The sequence below is a fragment of the Giraffa tippelskirchi genome, chromosome 13, assembly GCF_054371585.1.
Source record: "Giraffa tippelskirchi isolate mGirTip1 chromosome 13, T2T-mGirTip1v1.2.pri, whole genome shotgun sequence".
In the NCBI taxonomy this organism is placed as follows: domain Eukaryota; kingdom Metazoa; phylum Chordata; class Mammalia; order Artiodactyla; family Giraffidae; genus Giraffa; species Giraffa tippelskirchi.
Window position 1 is genome coordinate 108,262,109 of NC_137287.1, and position 19,640 is coordinate 108,281,748.

Sequence of the window (19,640 nt, forward strand, 5' to 3'; positions counted from 1 at the left end):
CCCTGCCACGGGTCCCAGGGGCTGAAGACACGGTGGTCGCACCCCCAGCCCCGCGCTCCCTGGTTCTGCCTGCCCCTTCCCGGGAGCTGACAGGCAAGCGCTGACCTTGGAGGCCAGAAAGAGAACCCAGGAGGCCGGGGACCCGCCCTCGGGCCGGGAAGGTAGTATACCCCTCGCCCCCCACAAGGCCCGGCCCGGAGGCCAAACAGCGCGATCACGTGACACCGGACAGGGGCGGCCCCCAGGGTGCGCGGAAGGAAAACCCCAGAGAGGGACCGGACGACGCCTTAAGGTGACCCCGAAGGGACAACATGGCGGCGCGGTCGCATGAGGGCCTCTCATCCCGCCCCCCGGAGGCCGACGCCACGGTACCTGCGAGCCCCGCCATGGCGCCGCCGCCACCGCTGTCGCCTTCGCTGCCGCGACCCGCTTCCACCTCAGCTCGCCACCGACGCCGCAGGAAGCCGGGGAACCGCCCCCTTCGTCTTCTAGTCGAGCCGGTCGAGGACCCCTCCTGGAATCGGGCTGCCTACAGCAGACGCCTGATCAAGCGACCTAAATTGTGGGGGCTTGCCCTCGCCTCATACGCTCCTAACATTTGCATAGATGACCATTTGAAGACTTATATTAGTGTGTGCCGAAATCTGCGGGCTCTGGACTCAAATCCGAAGAGTTTTTGATCAGGCGCATCCTGAACAGCCCCTAGTCACAGCGCCCTTGGTCCCCTCATGCATATGCAGTAGATTGTGATCTTGACACTCTGGGAGCGGAGGGGGGCGTACCCTTGTCTCTGTAGGTGAGCACGTCGACTCTTGGGGATGACCCGGTCCTGCGGGGAAACCCTTAAGTCGGCCTCCTCCCCGGCCCCTTTACCAAGGCCAGAGGTCAGGAGCGGAAATGTTCTGGCTCAGAATTTACGATTTGACTTGGGTCAGGCCCTAACTCTTCCCCTTGTGCTGTATTTTGCTACTTGCCTTGACTCTTAGCTTCCCCAAGTCTGATTGGATGCCTACATAATAGGGTTGTTATAGGAATTAAATGACTCAATGTATCCATTTATTAGCTAATTAAACACATTCCTTGAGCACTTACTCTATGTAAGTGCAGTGTTAAAGGCAAGAGGATAGAATGGAGGGTGACATAGGCGCTGTTTTAACTCAAAACGCTGCCCCGCTAGTGGAGGAGGGTGGGAAAACGGTCATCAAATTACTTACATGTGGAATCTAAACTATGACACAAATGAACAAATCTAGAAAGCCGACTCACAGACATCGAGAAGAGACTTGTGGTTGGGAGGAGGAAGATGGATTTGGAATCTGGGATTAGCAGATGCAACCTATTATATATAGAATGGATAAATAAGATCTTACTGTATAGCACAGGGAACTGTATTCAGTATTCTGTGATAAACCATAATGAAAAGGAATATGAAAAGAAATGTATATATATGTGTATAACTTTGCTGTACAGCATAAATTACCACAACATTGTAAGTCAACTACATGTCAATCAAATAAAATTTTAAAACATCAAAATGATCACAATAATTTTAATCAAATCAATATATAATTATGCATGATGGGACGTGCTGGGGGGGAATGAAGAGTGTTATGAAAAATTAATGGAGTCCTAATGTAGGGTGAGGGCTTCCCAGGTGGCTCAGTGGTAAAGAATCTGCCTGCCGATGCAGAAGATGCAAGAGATTCCATCCCTGGGTCAGGAAGATCCCTTGGAGGAGGAAATGGCAACCAGCTCAGGTATGCTTGCCTGGGAAATCCCATGGACAGAGGAGCCTGGTGGGCTGCAGTCCATGGGGTTGCGATTGGATACAAGGTAGCAACTAAACAACAGCAACGAATGTAGGGTGAAGAGTGATGATGAACTCTCCTTGGAAGCTGGCATTTAGGCTAAAAAACCAAGGATGGTTAAGAGTTGTTCGGGGCAAGACTGAGAGGGGAAATGTTCTAGGCAGAAAGAACCACTTGTCCCAGATGTTGTGGAGGAGGGAAGGAGCCAGTGAGGGTGAGGAATGAGCAAATGGGGCAGATAGTGTTACCTAATGAATTTGGATTTTATCTTGAGAGTGAGGAGAACCATTTGCATCATGGGAATCATACCAGGTCTGGGTTTCTGAAAGGCCACCCTGGCTTCATAGCTCAGAAAGCACTTTCCAGTGGGTGTGGGGAGACCAGTTAGAAGGCTGTTGCGGGTTTCCATATGCAAACCTGTGACCCTGGCAAGGTCGTGGCTTGGGGAGGTGGAGATGCAAAGAATCTCAGATGGGATATGGGTGGTTGTTGAGGCATCAGCGGTGACACCTCCATCTTTGCCTCGGGTATGCAGGAATGAAAGAGTCCTTGACTAAGGTGGTAAAGCCTGCAGAAGGCTCAGATTGAGGGAAAAGATCAAGTTTGGCTAAGAAAGCAAGTTTGAAAAGCCTGGGCAATGATTGGATTGAGAGGGTCAATAGGCCGTTGTATATGAGACTGGGGCTCCGAAGAGAGGTCTGGGCTGGAGACACTATTTTGGTAGCATTGGCACACAGCACACATGTCATGGTTCTGGATGAGCGCCTAGAAAACAAAGGTAGATTTAAAAGTAGGCAGAGGAGGACGAGACAAGAAAGGAGGCTGGGAAGCAGTGACCCATGGGGTGTGAGGAGGACCAGGTGAGCATGGGATCCCAGAGAGAAGGTTTAAGGGTGGAGGGAGTGTTTAGTGGCGCTGACTGCTGTGGAGGATGGAAATGGCACCATTCGGTTTGGTTACCAGGGGGACTTATGGACTGTAGCCTTTATGATTCCAGTTCCAAAAAGAAGACCCTGATTCACTTGGCTTAAAAAAATAAGTACCCTGCCACCCAGTGGTAGAGTAATTGAATGGCTTGGCCATGTCCTCACGGATATTCCATCTCTCAGGTCCATTACAGGTCTGCCCTGCTGTCCTCATGTTGGTTTCATACTCACGGTCATAGAATAGCCACCCCGGTTCCTGGAGTCCCATCCACATCAAGGAGATGACCATTCCCCCTGGAGGTAAGATTCAAACTAGATGTGACTTCTGTCTTGCTGCTTCTGGACTGAGGGATCTATGCACTCATGCCAGGCGCACCCAATACCAACACTGGAGGAAAAGAGGAGTCTCAGAGTGGAAACTCTTGTTTAGAAAAGAGAAAGGCTAAGCATTGGCAAGGGTGTGGAGCAACCAAAATTCTTGCACACTGCCTGTGAGAGAGGAAATTGGTACAATCACTTCAGAATACTGGCAGTTTCTGCTGAACGTAAGCAGACATCTATGCTATCACCTAGAATTTCCACTCCTCACTTTTCATTCCAAAACAAATGAGTGCTTATTACAAAGAGACTTGTGCAAGGATTTAGAAAAATATTTATTTGATTGTGTCGGATCTTAGTTGCGGCCCTCGGAATCTTCTTTGCATCACTCAGGACCTTTCCTTGCGATGCAGGAACTCTAGTGGTACTTGGGCTTCAGTAGTTGCTCTGTGGCACGTGGGACTCTTAATTCCACCACCAGGGATGGAGCCCAAATCCCCTGCATTGCAAGGCAGATTCTTAACCACTGTACTGCCAGGAAAGTCCCTTGTGCAAGGGTTTTCATAGCAGATTTATTCATAGCTCCAAGTGGACATAGCCCAGTGTTCATCAACAGAAGAATGGATAAACAAATTATGGCATGTCCATCCAATGGAATACTATGTTTTATATAAAAAAGTACAAATTGTTGGGAGTCCCCTGGTGCCCTAGTGATTAGGAATCTGGGCTTTTACTGCTGTGGCCTGGGTTCAATCCCTGGTAGGGGAACTGAAATCCCACAAACCGAGTGGCATGGCGTAAGAAAAAAAAAAATTACGAATTGCTGACTCGTGACACTATAGATTATAGTCACATAGAATATGTGGATTAAAAGAATCCAGACACAAAACGATACATGATGTATGATTCCATTCACAGGAAGTTCAAGGGTAGGCAAAACTAATCTATGGTTCTAAAAATCAGAATAGTAGTCACCTGGGTCAGAGGAGGGCATAGAGATAGGAGAGGAGCAGGAGGGAATTTTCTGGGGTGCTGGCAAAGGTCCATATCTCAGTCTGGATGGTGATGATGTGGGCAAAAATTCAGCAAGCTATTTCTTAAGATTAGAGGATTTTGTGTACTTTATGTATGTTATATCCCAAGAAAAATAAAAGATATTCAGAGAGAGGAGGAGGTCCTGCCATCCATGGTGTGCAATGTGTGCAGCTGAGCAAGAATCAGAACGTGCATTTTTGGAGGAACTTTACCCTCCAGCGACCCTCTGGGCATTGACAAGGTCCCATGGGCAAACTTTCTCCTCCTCAGGGCCCAGAAAACAGGTGAAGGTGAGGCAGGGCCTCTTATTAGTAAGGAACTGATTTCTCTTCCCTTTTCCCACAGGACAGCGCCACCCATCCCCCTCCCACCCAGCTCCATTCCAGGTAGTAGAAATGACACCAGAGCCGACCTGAGGGACCTGGAAGGTCTTTCTGCCCTCAAATTTTGCTCAAAAGACCTGAACTTCCTGCCAAGGTATCTCCAACCTGCCCCCTCCCCCAGATACCCTCACCTGTGACTCCCGCCCTCTCCTGCTTCACGCCTCCCACATCTTGTCTATTCCTTCATAATCTCCCCTCAGGCCTTTCCTGTCCTCACTACCAAAGCCTTGGTCCAGACCACAGTCCTCTCTTTCCTCGACACTGTATTGGCCTCCTAGCAGATGTCCTTCCCCACCCACCACCCAGCAGCTCCCCATCTCACCCAGAATCACCATTCCCCACCCAGCAGCCAGGATGATCCTTCTAAAATGGCTTGTCACTCTTCCTCTCGAGGGAGTGGTCCCCTCTACCCGCCACCACATCTTCACCTGTCAGTAGCCTGTCCAGTGTCGAAGCCCCAGGTCAAACGCTGCCTCCTCCATGAAGCCTTTGCATTCATTCAGCAAACATTTATTGAGCACCTAAAATGTGGCCCAGTACTGTGCTAGGCATGGAAGACAGAGAAATGAGGAAGACAAACACCCTATGTACACAGTCCAGGGAGATGGGCGGTTATGTAACGCCCATCTGTGCGCGCTTCCTGCATCTGTTAACTCTCACTTGGCTACAGCTGCTTGAGGGCAGGGCTCATTTTGAGGTCACTTTTTGGCCTCAGAGCCTAGGATAGGGCCTGGCAGGAAGGAGGAGGCAGTAACTGGTGAATGAATGGATGGATGGATGGATGGATGGATGAAAAGCCAGGACAGTCTCTGTCCTTTCTCATTTTCCTCCAAGCCTCTGATTTAGCTGGTAACCAGGTCCATGGAAGTTAGTTGGAACTGGATGGCAAATCTGGAGCTAAATGATAACGAATCAGCAAAAGGTTGTTATTTATAGCCCAAGGTTTTGCGAAACGATAAGACCTACTTTCCTATATCATCATTCCACATGACAATTACGTTTTTTGCAGACCAACATTATTTCCTTATCAAGACAGGAAAGTCAGGAAATTTAACTGGACGAGAACAATAGTTATTTGCTAAATCACCAAAGAAGCTACATGATATCAGAAGATTTAAAATGTAATAAGAAACAAATATATATCAAAACAGAAACAGACTCACAAATGTTGAGAACAAACTCATGGTTATCAGTAGGGAGAGGGAAGAAAGGAGGGGCAAGATAATGATAGGAGATTATGAGACACAAACAACTGTGTATAAAAATAAGCAACAAGAATATATTGTACAGCATGGAGAAATACAGCCATTATTTTGCAATAACCTTAAATGGAATATAATCTATAAAAAGGTTGGCTCACTATGCTGCACACCTGAAACTAATATTGTAAATCAACTATACTCTAATTTTAAAAATGTAATAAGAAACACTATTACCAAGCAGTGAGCTCTACGGTAGCACAGATTGCAGCCAGAATGCCAGGGTTTTAATCCCACTCTGCATTCACTGGCTGTGTGACTGAACAAGTGACTTAACCTCTCTGTGCCTCATGTTTCCCATGTGTATAATGAGGAAAGCTTGAGACTCTATCCCATGTGTTTGTTCCTGAAGTTCATGCTTAGAATAGCACTGTTTCTGTTAAGTGAAGTATGTGAAGTGAAAGTCGCTCAGTCATGTCCGACTCTTTGCAACCCCATGGACTATTATAGTCCATGGAATTCTCCAGGCCAGAATACTGGCATGAGTATTCTTTCACTTCTTCAGGGGATCTTTCCAACCCAGGGTCAAATCCAGGTATCACGCACTGCAGGTAGATTCTTCACCAGCTGAGCCACAGGGAAGCCCCTTTTTCTGTTAACAGGGTCACAAAGTTAGCACTCAGAGCTACCTATTAGTAGAAATGGAGTCCCTTGGACTGCAAGGAAATCAAATCAGTCAATCCTAAAGGAAAACAACCCTGAATACTCACTGGAAGGACTTTCGCTGAAGTTCCAATACTTTGGCCACCTGATGCAAAGAACCAACTCACTGGAAAAGTCCCTGATGCTGGGAAAGACTGAAGGCAAAAGGAGAAAGGGGAGGCGGAAGATGAGATAGATAGCATCACTGACTCAATGGACATGCATTTGAGCAAACTCTGGGAGATAGTGAAGGACAGGAGAGCCTGGTGTTCTGCAGTCCATGGGGTCACAAACAGTTGGATACGACTTAGTGACTGAACAAGAACAAGTGGACGGAACAGGCTGTCTCCGGGGCTGGATGAGCTGTGGAACCCTGGTGGGGAGGGCGCCTCCCAACCATGGCCCTTACATTTGCCATCCTGAAGGAGGCAGGACAAGTGGAGTCAAGTACCAGACCTGCTTTCAAGACCTCGAGAAGTTCCTTGCCAAGCTGTCTTCAGTCTCTCCAAGGTCCTTTGGTTCCAGACTTCAGGGCTTCTACATTTGGAACTTATGGCTGTTTTAGCCTAGTCTGTGGCGACATCTAGTGGTAATATTGGGGAAATGCCTGACATTCTTAATAAATTGTCTTCAACCTATTATTAACTGTATGAATAATACAGTTAACAATATTAACTGTGTGAACAATACCTGTTACATTCTTCACCAGTAATGGTTAGATACTCCCTATGCTAGACTCTGAGCGTTACATGAGTTGTATTAGTTAATGTTCAATGTAATTCTATAAGAAGAAGATTGTTATTACCTTTATTTTACAGAAGAGGAAAGATTCAGGAAGATGAAGTCAGGAAGTTGCCTAAGGCTACAGAGCTGTAGGTGACAGAATTGGATTTGAATCCAGGCCATGTGGACCTGAAGTTTGCATTTTTAACTCCTCTATGTCAGGCCTCTGCATGAATACTGAGAAAACATGAGAAATCGTACTCCTGCCTCATGCAGAACGTAACTATAATTTATAGCTGTTTTAGGGACAATAAATGAAGCTTAGACTTTCATGCTTGAATAAGCTGTAAAATGTCTCCCTGATATTCTTTGGCGAATTTAGGACCGAGGGGGCTTTTCCTTCTCAGGTGACCAAGTCAATCCCGGAAGATAACGGGATCCTGACCAAGACTTGCTGTAAAGCCTAGATTGCAGAATCCCAGTTGTCATTCATTCATTCAACTCTACAACAAACACTTACTGAGTTCCTAGTGTAAGCCAGGCATCACGCTAGGCTGTAGGGATACGGTGGTGAACAGGAAAGAAACAGCCCCTGACTTCACTGAGCTCACAGTCTGATGGTGGAGGAGCCAGACATGGAGATGACAAGCATGTCACTGTGTGAAGGAGAAGCATCATAAACAAGCGGACCTAAGGTCCCTTTAGTGTGGGGGAGGCCAAGGAAGGCTTCCTGAAGGTGGTGACATCTAAGTTGATCCCTGAGGATGAGAAAGGATTATGAATATGGGTGACAGTATTCTAGGAAAAGAGAATAGAATTTGAGACAGCCCGGAGGTGAGAGATCAGGACTGGTCTAGAGAACACAAACAGGTCAGTGTGGTTGGATCTATGAGGGTGAAAAGAGGTTGACCTGGTCATGGTCATATCACACAAGGTCTTAAAGGAGTTTGCATTTTATCCTAAGGCAATGGAAAGCTTTTGAGAGGCTTTAAGCAGAATACCTGTATCTTTAAAAGATCACTCTACGTTAAGTGAATAGATTGGAGAAACAGAGAGGTTGTGGGGAGGTGGTAGGGAGGCCGGGGCAGATGTCTAGGTGGTGATGTTGGCTTCATGGAGGGTGGAGGCAATGGTCATGCAGGGAAGTGGGCTAGTTTGTTTTTTTGGAGACAAGGCTGTTAGAATTTGCTGATTGCTTAAAATGTGAGGGGATAAAGAAAGGAATTGAGGATGATTCTTGGGATGTGTGCTCGAAAATGGATGGATTTACTGAAATGGGTAAGACTGAAGGAATAGCAGGCTTAAGGAGACTATATTGGGTTCAGATATACCCCAGAGGATAGAGATTTGTTGTTGTTTTGTCTATCTCAGGTTATACTGCGTGATTGCCCCAGACACAGGGATGGGAGGAGGTAATAGGTGCCAGAAATGCTGCTGAGGGAGACCATGTTAGGTCTGTGTGTTTAGGATCATGCCATCGACTCCCTCTGAAGAATCAACGTAAGGAAAAAAGGAAATCAGAAGCCTTTCAATACTTAGTTGCACACAAGAATACTCTTTTGACTTTCCTTGGAGAAGCCAGATGGACCCACATGTCCATTAACACAGGAACTTCTTTCTGGCCAGTGAGTCCATCGAGGTGAGGATTTATTTGAGGCTCAGGTTGATATGACTCTGAGAAAAGGGTGCAGACTGTAGCCAAAAATTCCTGCCTAAAATTTGAGGTGTATACTCCTTTGGTGGAAAGCAGTGGAATTTCAACTACTTTGAGTAAAAAGGAAATGTATCAGCAGAATCTTGGGGCTCATGGAAATGAGAAGCAATTGAAGAAGAAAGTTTCAAAATCTTCCTTCCTGCCCCAGGGCCTTTGCATGTGCCACACTCCCTATCATTCTCCTGGAATATTGTCCCTCCCCTTCTTCATCTGGCTGAGTCAAACTCATTCTTAGGTCTAGTTTTATTGTTTCTTCCTCAGATGCTCTCTCTGGTTGTCCAGATGAAATCAGGTGCCCTTGATAGATGCTCTTCCCAGTAGCAAGTGCTTTTCCTTTGCATAATATTAATAGCTCTGAGAGACTAAGAGCACTTCTCTCATTACTTTGCACGCATGCACGCTAAGTTGCTTCAGTCGTGTCCGACTCTGTGCGACCCTATGGACAGCAGCCCACCAGGCTCCTCTGTCCACGGGATTCTCTAGGCAAGAACACTGGAGTGGGCTGCCATTTCAGACATCTGTAAATAATTTGACACACTCCATGAAAGGACTGATCCTGGAGAGTGCCTCACATGGTTTCCAGAAACAAAAGTTTGGTATGCGAAAGCCATGACATGTTGATAAGGAATTAATTTTCAGTGCCTGACACTGACAGAGAAGGGGGTTAATACCACTCTCCTGACCTGTCTACTGGATACCATCGCTTGCATGTCTAGCAGGCATTTCAAGCTCAGTGTCCAAAACAGAAATCCTGATCTTCCCCTCACTCCAAATCTGCTCTGCCTGCAGGGTTCTCCATCTCAGCTGATGACGAGGCCACCCTTCCCTTTTCTCCTCTGAGTTATCCTTGACACTTTTCTTACATCTGGTCAATCCCTGTGATGCCAGCTTTGAAATAACTCCAGAATCCAACCACTTCTCACTATTTCTGCCACTAATATTCTAATACAAGGTACCATCATCTCTTACCTGGGTTATTGCAAATGCCTTCTTACTGGCCTCCTCGTTCCAGCCTTGCTCTGCTGTGGTCAAGACTCAGCAGCCATGGTGATTTCATTAAAAATAAATCAGATCATGTCAATACTCTCCTCGGAATCCCCAGTGTCCCTTTATTTCTCCTAGAGTTAAATCTTAAATCCTAGAAGGTTCTCCCTGCTCCCCCTCTGACATCACCTCCGCAGCACTTCAGTCTCCTGTTTGTTCCTTACAGATTCCAGACATCTTCTCCTACAAATCTACGCTCAAGTACCATCTATACAACCAGGTGGACCTCACCATCCTATCTGAAACTGCAGCCTACCCCACACTCAGATCTTTCTCACTCAATCCTATTTTTTTCCCGTAGCACTTACCACCTTTTAACATATTATATACTTTATTCATTCAGTATGTTTACTGTGTATTATCTGTCTTCTCCCTCTATGATGTACATTTCATTGCCTGTTTCACTTCCTGATGGAAGCCTCCTTTCTAGCAGACCGCCTGGTGAAATAGTCCATATTTGTTGAATGAAAGAATCCGTGGACTTTCTGAGTACATATATCTGAAGAGGGATTCTCACTGCTGGATTTTTTAAAACTCTGAAAATGAGAATCATTATTGCCTAGAAGTTTATCTTAATCCCAAATGAAGTAATATTGAAATAAAGGGCTTGTTCTGATTGATCATAAATCTTCCTTTCTCTTTACTGAGGAGTGTATGTACTAACATGCTATCCCATTTTTTAAAATTCTTCTCTTTCTTATTTTTTAAATTATGAAAACATGATAACACATTTACAGGAGACTTGGAAAATATAGAACAAAGTGATGTTAGTTCCACTATATATAACAATTATCTTTTAAGTAGATAGATTAAGATTTTTTGGTGGAGTTTCAGTATCAAACTCTCAAAAATCACAGAATGAATATACAGAGAAGTAGAAGGAAGTAGAAGACCTGGAAAGCACTATGAACCAATTCAACATAACTAAGATGTATACAATTTTCAAACAACAGTAGGATACAAATTCTACTCAAGTTTGCATAGACTGTAAACTAGGAAACACTGGAATAGATCTAGGGAATAAGACCAGGCGCAAAAGTTTCACAGTCTAAAGGTATTGAAAACATACAGAGTCTGTTCTCTCATCACTGTGGAATTATGTTAGAGATCAATATCAAAAGATATTTGAAAATAGCTCACATATTTTCAAGTGCAGTGTGACATTTACCAAGTAGATCTTTGACTTAGCCATTGAAAGCCTCAATAAAGTTAGAAGACTTAAAAAACACAGAGAGTGGTTGCAGAGAAGAAAGCATTTAAGTGAGAAATTAACATCAAAATGAGAAATTAATATCAAAGATACTTTTCAAACTCATGTATTTGGACATTAAATGCCCACTTTTAAATGATGGGTGTATTTAAGAAGCCATAACAAGAAAAGTTAGAAAATATTTGTAACAGAATAAAAATGAAAAGAGAATTTACCAGAATTTGTTGCATGCAGCTGAAGCTGCTCAATGCAACTAAATACAATGTGGAATCTTGAATAAGGCATGAAAACAATGGACACTAGCAAAAAATCTTGTGAGATTTGAACAAAATCTGTATTTTAGCTAATAATACTGTATCACATGTTAATTTCCTGTTTTTTTAACAACATAGTATTTCTTTATATTCTCAGAATTTGATTAGAAGTTTCAAGGCTCATCAGAAAGAAATTTTTTTAAATCACTAATATAATAAACTTTCTAGACTTTTAGCAGTAATATTAGATGCTAAAATACATGGAAATTTATCAAAGTTTTGAGTGAATAGAAATTAGAAATCTAGCATTCTATTCATGCTAAGTCAAACAAGTGGAATCAAAATGTCATAAATTTTTTAACTAGGCAAAAGTTCCTAAGTTTTCTAAAATATATATATTATATTATCCATACTATATATATATATATATATATATATATATATATATATACACACACACACTTGCCAAAAAAACTTTTCTACTATGCTTGATAAAGACTTGAGAAAGAATATATAAAAAAGAGACAGAGAAATTGGAAAACATAAACTAAATGAAATGTGAGCACTGAATATGAAATAGAAAAGTGGGCTGATTCATGTCAATGTATGGCAAAAACTATTACAATATTGTAAAGTAATTAGCCCCCAACTAAAATAAATAAATTTATAAAAAAAAAAAAGAAATAGAAAAGTGAAACAAGCTAGATGAAAGTAAAATAATAATCATATAGTCAAGTTGTTTTTAAACATGGCTGCTCATTAGCAACACATCTGGAGCTTTGGAGAAAAAAAGAAATAACTGGGCATTTGTATTTTTCAAAAAATTCCCAGATAATTCTGATATGCATCTGGATTTTAAAAAGTAATCACAAGTTTTTCTATTACGTGGTAGTTAGAGTGATATAGAATTCTATTTTTTTCTGTTGACCAGTCATGATACAATGATATTAAGCCTATAATAATTACATAATCACAACAGTCACTCACACAATCACAATAGTAGAAGATGTTTATCAGTTTATCAGTTTATCAGTTTTCACAATCAATAGCCAGACAAAAAATAAAAGATAGTTACAATTGCAAGGCATAATGGAAACATGAGTAAGCTAACAAGATAATATAAAATACTTACATACAATTTTAGGGGTTAAGTAGAGTGATGTGGTAAGTGGAAATGCATGCATGCACATGTTTTCATCCGCCCAGCCAGTCTATGTCTTTTGGCTGGTGCATTTAATTCATTTACATTTAAGGTAATTATTGACATGTATCATCCTATTACCATTTTCTTAATTGTTTTGGGTTTATTTTGTTTAGATTTTTTCCTTCTCTTGTGTTTCCTGCCTAGAGAAGTTCCTTTAGGGTTTATTGTAAAGCTGGTAGTTTCCTTGGTTGTAGATTCTTCCCTTTCATCACTTTAAGTATATCGTGCTATTCGCTTCTGGCTTGTAGAATTTCTGTTGAGAAATCAGCTGATAATCTTATGAGAGTTCCCTTCTATGTTATTTGTTGTTTTCCCCTTGCTGCTTTTAATATTTTATCTTTGTCTTTAATTTTCATTATTTTGATTACTATGTGTCTTGGTGTGTTTCTCCTTGGGTTTATTCCGCCTGGGACTTTCTGCGCTTCCTGGACTTGGTTGACTATTTCCTTTCCAGGGTGAGGGTAGCTTTCAGCTAATAATTCTACAATTATTTTTTCAGGCCCTCTCTCTCTCTCTTCTCCTTCTGGGACCCCTATAATGTAAACAGTGCTGTAATGAACATTGGGTGCATTTATCTTTTTGAACTATGTTTTTCTCCAGATATATGTTGAAGAGTGGGTTTGCTGAATCATATGATGACTCTATTTTTAGTTTTTTAAGTGAACCTCCATATAGTTCTCCATTGTGGTTGTACCAGTTTACAGTCCCACCAATAGTGAAGGAAGCTTACCTTTTCTTCACCTCTCCAGCATTTATTGTTTGTAGACTTTGATGATGGCCATTGTGATTGTGAGGTGATACCTTATTGCAGTTTTGACTTTTGCATTTCTCTAATAATTAGTGATGTTGAGCATCTTTTCATGTGCTTTTTAGCCATCTGTATATTTTCTTTGGAGAAAAGTCTATTAGACCTTTTGCCTGTTTTTTGATTGGATTGTTGTCATTGTTTTGATATTGAGCCGCATGTGCTGTTTGTATATTTGGAGAGACTAATTCCTTGTCAGTCATTTCATTTGCAAATATTTTCTCCCATGCTGAGTGTTGTCTTTTCATTTTGTTTATGGTTTCCTTTAGTCTGCAAAAACTTGTTTGATTAGGTCCCATTTGTTTATTTTTGTTTTTATTTTCATTACTCTGTCAGGTGGATCCATAAAAATATTGCTTCAGCAGCATAGTAAAATGATTATACACCATGGCCAAATGAAATTTATCCCTGCAAGGCAAGGATGGTTCGACATACAAAAATTGATCAGTGTAATGCACCACATTAACACAATAAAGGGGGAAAGAAACCCCTCATGACCATCTCAACTGATACAGAAAAGTCCTTGAAAAAAAAATGCCATGGCCTTTCATGAGAAGGAAACTCAACAAACTAGTAATAAGGAAGCTACTTTGACATAATAAAAGCCATACATAAAAATCCATAGTGCACATCATACTCAACGGTGAAAGACTGAAAGCTCTTTCTCTAATATCAGAAAAAATGCAAAGATGTCTGCTTTCACCAGTTCTATCCAACACAGTACTGAAAGTTCTAACCAGGTTAAGCAATCAAAAGAAATAAAAGGCATCCAAATTGGAAAGCAAACAATAAAGTTATCTCTCTTCATAGATGATATGATCCTATATATAAAACCTTCAAGATTTCACCCAAAGACCTGTTAGAACTAATAAATGAATCCAGCAAATTAGCAGGAGACAAAATCAACACACAAAAGTCAGCTGCATCTCTGTTCACAAACAATGAACAATCTGAAAAGAAAACTAAGGAAACAATTTCCTTTACAATAGCGCCAAAAAGGATAAAATATGTATGTGTATTTTTGCCACAATAAAAGCTTTTAAGTAAGCTGTGTAGTAACTAAAGTGAGTAGAAAGATTGGCTGAGAGGGTGTTAGAAAGACCCCAAGCCCCACCACCTTTCACAGGCACACCAAAATTACAACTGCCGATAGCATAAGCATTGATGAAAAAGACTGGAACCTACCAGAAAAGATCTTCTACAACAAAAGTTACGAAGAAGGAAGCACAAGATAGGAAGGTTCTCTCCAAGGAGTGAGGGGCCTGGGACCCATATTAGGTTCCCCAACCCCCGGGGTTTGGGCCCAGAAGATGAGTCCCCAGAACGTCTGGCTTTGAAGGGAAGCAGGGCTTCCTTTCAAGAGTCCCAGAGGACTGCAGGAAATACAGACTCCACTCTTAAAGGGCACTCACAAAATCACACATGCTCCAGGACCCAGGGCAGAAGCAGTAATTTGAAAGAAGCCTGCCTCGGACCTACCTGCTGATCTTGGAGAGTCTCTCAGAGAGGCAGGAGGCAACTGGGGCTCACCCTGGGGACACAGACACTCCCTCCCATCTTTGCAAGCTCATTCTGAAACAGATTAGACCCTATGGTCCTTGCCCCACCCCCACCCCCGTGTCCTCTGCCTGCCTTCTGTCTGTGGAAAACTTCAGTCGAAGAGTAAGTTTAATCAGAGAAGTGAGAAATGCAGAAACAAAGGAAAACAGTTAAAGGAGACAAAATAATAATAATGTAGTCATGAAGCATAGTCAAGGACCTTTAGTTCTTTCTCAAGGGCTATAGATAATATTCTGAGCCATATCCTGTGAGCTCTCTTATAGATACTAAAACACCAGGTGGAGAAGTTAACTACCTGACAACCAGACTGTACCCAGGGCATGAACTGCCACAATTCCGAGAACTGGCTAGAAAGAAATGGGAACAAATGGGCCCTGGAACTGAGGAGTAACTGTACCTAAAACAACCAAGATGATGCTGGCCAGATCACTGATGACCAATCTGAAGATGACTGTTACAGAAGTTAAAAGATGTGCTGTTTCTGCATGTAGCTGCCCCCTACTTCTGTCTATAAAAGTTCTTGGTCCCCTGCCTTTTGGGAGTTGAGGGGGTTGGCCTTTGAACAGATATCCCCCCACCCCACAGTTGCCGGTGTCTGAAATAAAGCCAAGTTTCTTTTCCACCAACCTGGCCTGTCTATTGGCTTTTTGAGCCGAATCCACATACACACTTCTTTTGGTAACAGTTGTACCATGTAGACACTGGTGCTGGCAAGTGCCATTGTGGAATCCTCCCTCTAGCTTACCAGCCTCAGGAGCCAGCCGTGTCCAGCCCAACAGCCTGTAGGTACCAGTACTGGAACACTTCAAGCCAAGAAACTAACACAGCCCCATCCACCAGCAGTCAGGCTGCCTTAAGAACCCCTAGCCCACACCTACTCCTAGACTCAGCCCTGCCTACCAGAGTGCCCAGCACCCAGTTCCACATACTAGTGCACAGGCATTAGACCCGAGACCTCCAGGGCCCTGTAGCCTTAGTCTCTGGGACCCAGCTCCAATCACCAGTGGGCAAGTGCCAGTCCCAGGACAACGACAGCCTCCCAGACTGCTTAAAACTCTTCAGGCTCCACCCGTCACTCCTAGAGAGTTTCAGTGTTAATTCTTCACTGTGACCCTTCTGGCAATATGTAGTTCAGGTTCCTCTCAAACAAACCTTGAGACAAGGATTTGGGTGCAAGAACTGTAAAGGCGAGGTGATCACAGGAAGCGTGTGTGGGGAGTTGGGAAGCGAGATGAGCGGGAAGGCCAACAGGGGGCGCTGTGGCGGTGTGTTACTGCTGTGGACCATGGGCTCAGTCCCACAGCGGACACTCGGAGGGACTATGTGGAGATAAAGGTACCTGAATCCGAAGGGCCCCTTGGACGAGCGAGGAATCGGGGCCCGGGACTAGGATGAGGCAAGCGAGGTACCTAGAGTGCCAAAGCCAAGGAGAAACCACGAGGTACCACTTCACCCCTCCTCCGACCCCACCACATCGCTCCGATCCAGAAGACAGACAAGAACAAGGGCTGGCGAGGGTGTGGAGAAATTGGGGCCCTCACATGCTGTTGCTGGGCTTGTAAAATGGTACAGCTAGTGTAGAAACGGAGAAGGCAATGGCACCCCACTCCAGTACTCTTGCCTGGAAAATCCCACGGACGGAGGAGCCTGGTAGGCTGCAGTCCATGGGGTCGTGAAGAGTCGGACACGACTGAGCGACTCCACTTTCACTTTTCACTTTCATGCATTGGAGAAGGAAATGGCAACCCACTCCAGTGTTCTTGCCTGGAGAATCCCAGGGACGGCGGAGCCTGGTGGGCTGCCGTCTATGGGGTCGCACAGAGTCAGACACGACTGAAGCGACTTAGCAGCAGCAGCAGCAGTGTAGAAAACGGTTCCTTAAGCGGTTCAACCCAGAGTTAACATATGACCCAGTAATTCACCCAAGAGAAATGAAAACATGCTACTTCACAAAACTATATATGAATGTTCATAGAAGCATTTGTTATAATGGCCCCAAAGTAGAAACAACTCAAATGTCCATGAACTGAGGAATGCATAAACAAAATGTGGTTTATCCAGACAATGGAATGTTATTCAGCCATAAAAAGGAACAAAGTACTGACACATGCTACGCCATGGATGAACTTTGAAAACATTATGCTGAGTGAAAGAGGATGAGATAGTTTGATAGCATCACTGACTTAGTGGACATGCATTTGAGCAAACTCTGGGAGATAGTGGAGGATGGAGGGACCTGGTGGGCTACAGTCCATGGGGTTGCAGAGTGGACACGACTTAGCTACCGAACAACAACAAGTGAGAGAAGCCAATCACAAAAGGTCACGTACTGTATGACTCCGTTTCTGTGAAATGTCCCTAGCAGGCATATCCATGGAGACAGAAAGGAGATGAGAGGCTGCCTGGGGCTAGGGTGAGATGGGAGTGAGACAGGAAGTGACTAATGGGTTCAGAGTTCCTTTCAGGGTGATGAAGATGTTCTGGAATTAGAGAGTGGTGACGGGTGTCCAATTTTGTGAATATACTAAAAACCGCTGAATGGTGCACTTTAAGAGGGTGAACTTTATAGTATTTAAATCACATCTCAATAAAGCGGTTATAAAAGCAGTTAAGGAGGTGCTTGCTCTCAGATGCTGACTCGACGCTTGCACAGCCCGAGAGTGTGAGTCTCAGATTTCGTGCCGCCAGCATCTCCCTTCCCAGGGCACATCCTGGACTCATCTGGGCCCCAAGGGAAGATGGGGGTGTTTATCCTCTAAATTCTGATCCTCATTGATCCAGGGTCACCCTGGGCTTTAACTCTCCTGACTTGTCCTCGGAATTCAGCCGAGCTCAAGGCTGTGGGTAAGTGACTCTCAGGCAGCAAGACACAGGAAGCCAGCAGCGGGTGTGTGTGCTGGTGACTGAAGCACCATCAGTGATGTCTCCTCTATTCTGTGTCATCTGGCTACCACCATCCTTTTTTTTTTTAGTTTTGACTGTACTGGATCTTTGTTGCTGCATGTAGGCTCTGGAGTGTGTGGGCTCAGTAGTAGCCTTGAGGCATGTGGGATCTTAGTTCCCCTCAGTTCAGTTCAGTCGCTCAGTTGTGTCCGACTCTTTGCGACCCCATGAATTGCAGCACGCCAGGCCTCCCTGTCCATCACCAACTCCCGGAGTCTACCCAAACCCATGTCCATCAAGTCAGTGATGCCATCCAACCATCTCATCCTCTGTCGTCCCCTTCTCCTCCTGCCCCCAATCCTTCCCAGCATTAGGGTCTTTTCCAATGAGTCAACTCTTCGCATGAGGTGGCCAAAGGAGTTTCAGCTTCAACATCAGTCCTTCTAATGAACACCCAGGATTGATCTCCTTTAGGATGGATTGATTGGATCTCCTTGCAGCCCAAGGGACTCTCAAGAGTCTTCTCTAACACCATAGTTCAAAAGCATCAATTCTGTGGCGCTCAGCTTTCTTTATAGTCCAACTCTCATATCCATACATGACCACTGGAAAAACCATAGCCTTGACTAGATGGACTTTTGTTGGCAAAGTAATGTCTCTGCTTTTAAATATGCTATCTAGGTTGGCCATAACCTTCCTTCTAAGGAGTAAGCGTCTTTTAATTTCATGGCTGCAATCACCATCAGCAGTGATTTTGGAGCCCCCAAAATAAAGTCTGACACTGTTTCCACTGTTTCCCTGTCTATTTCCTATGAAGAGATGGGACCAGATGCCATGATCTTAGTTTTCTGAACGTTGAGCTTTAAGCCAACTTTTTCACTCTCCTCTTTCACTTTCATCAAGAGGCTCTTTAGTTCTTCTTCACTTTCTGCCATAAGGGTGGTGTCATCTGCATATCTGAGATTATTGATATTTCTCCCGGCAATCTTGATTACAGCTTGTGTTTCTTCGAGCCCAGCATTTCTCATGATGTACTCTGCATATAAGTTAAATAAGCAGGGTGACAATATACAGCCTTGACGTACTCCTTTTCCTATTTGGAACCAGTCTGTTGTTCCATGTCCAGTTCTAACTGTTGCTTCCTGACCTGCATACAGGTTTCTCAAGAGACAGATCAGATGGTCTGGTATTCCCATCTCTTTCAGAATTTTCCACAGTTTATTGTGACCCACACAGTCAAAGGCTTTGGCATAGTCAATAAAGCAGAAATAGATGTTTTTCTGGAACTCTCTTGCTTTTTCGATGATCCAGCGGATGTTGGCAATTTGATCTCTTAGTTCCCCTACCAGGGATCAAACTCACATCTCCTGCATTGGAAGGTGGATTCTTAGCCACTGGACAACCAGGGAAGTCCCTAGACACCATCATCCTTGTAACCTCATCTTGCTGTCTTTCTTACTCCAGACACCTTGACCTCCATTCTCATCAGGAAATATATCACTTTCCCAACTCAGGGCCTTTGCATGGCTGTTTTTTTTGCCTGGAACACTGCCCTCTGCCTGTCTTCTTTCTGTCTCCTTCAGGATGCAGCTCAAATGTCACCTGACAAAAGGCCTTCTCTTCCGCCCTATCCAAATGGATTCCTCATCATTCTCTCTCCAAACACCGAGGATGCTTTCTTAATAGCATTTACCACAATTTGGAAATTATATACTCATTTGTTTGTCTGTGTATTTAGTCCTCTGTAGGCTGTGAGATTCAGAAGAGAGAGATTGGCTCTGTCTTGCTCATGACTGTATCTACCATATCCTTCACTGTGCCTGGTACACAGAAGATACTAAATAAGCGTTTGTGAACCCTTTGTGAATAAGA

General features: G+C 43.8%; 2 long non-coding RNA genes across 2 annotated transcripts; one reads left to right on the plus strand and one right to left on the minus strand.

Moving 5' to 3' along the window:
- The first annotated feature begins 741 nt into the window (after window positions 1-741).
- On the plus strand, window positions 742-7,446 carry LOC145533207 (uncharacterized). The gene is made up of 4 exons (XR_014073913.1): window positions 742-796; window positions 1,639-1,757; window positions 2,918-3,034; window positions 4,433-7,446. It is a non-coding gene; the product is annotated as an uncharacterized LOC145533207 (long non-coding RNA).
- Window positions 1,530-5,102, minus strand: LOC145533208 (uncharacterized). Its single transcript, XR_014073914.1, has 3 exons — window positions 4,899-5,102; window positions 2,966-3,122; window positions 1,530-2,573 (listed from the first exon to the last, which is right to left on the minus strand). It is a non-coding gene; the product is annotated as an uncharacterized LOC145533208 (long non-coding RNA).
- Window positions 7,447-19,640: the final 12,194 nt, after the last annotated feature.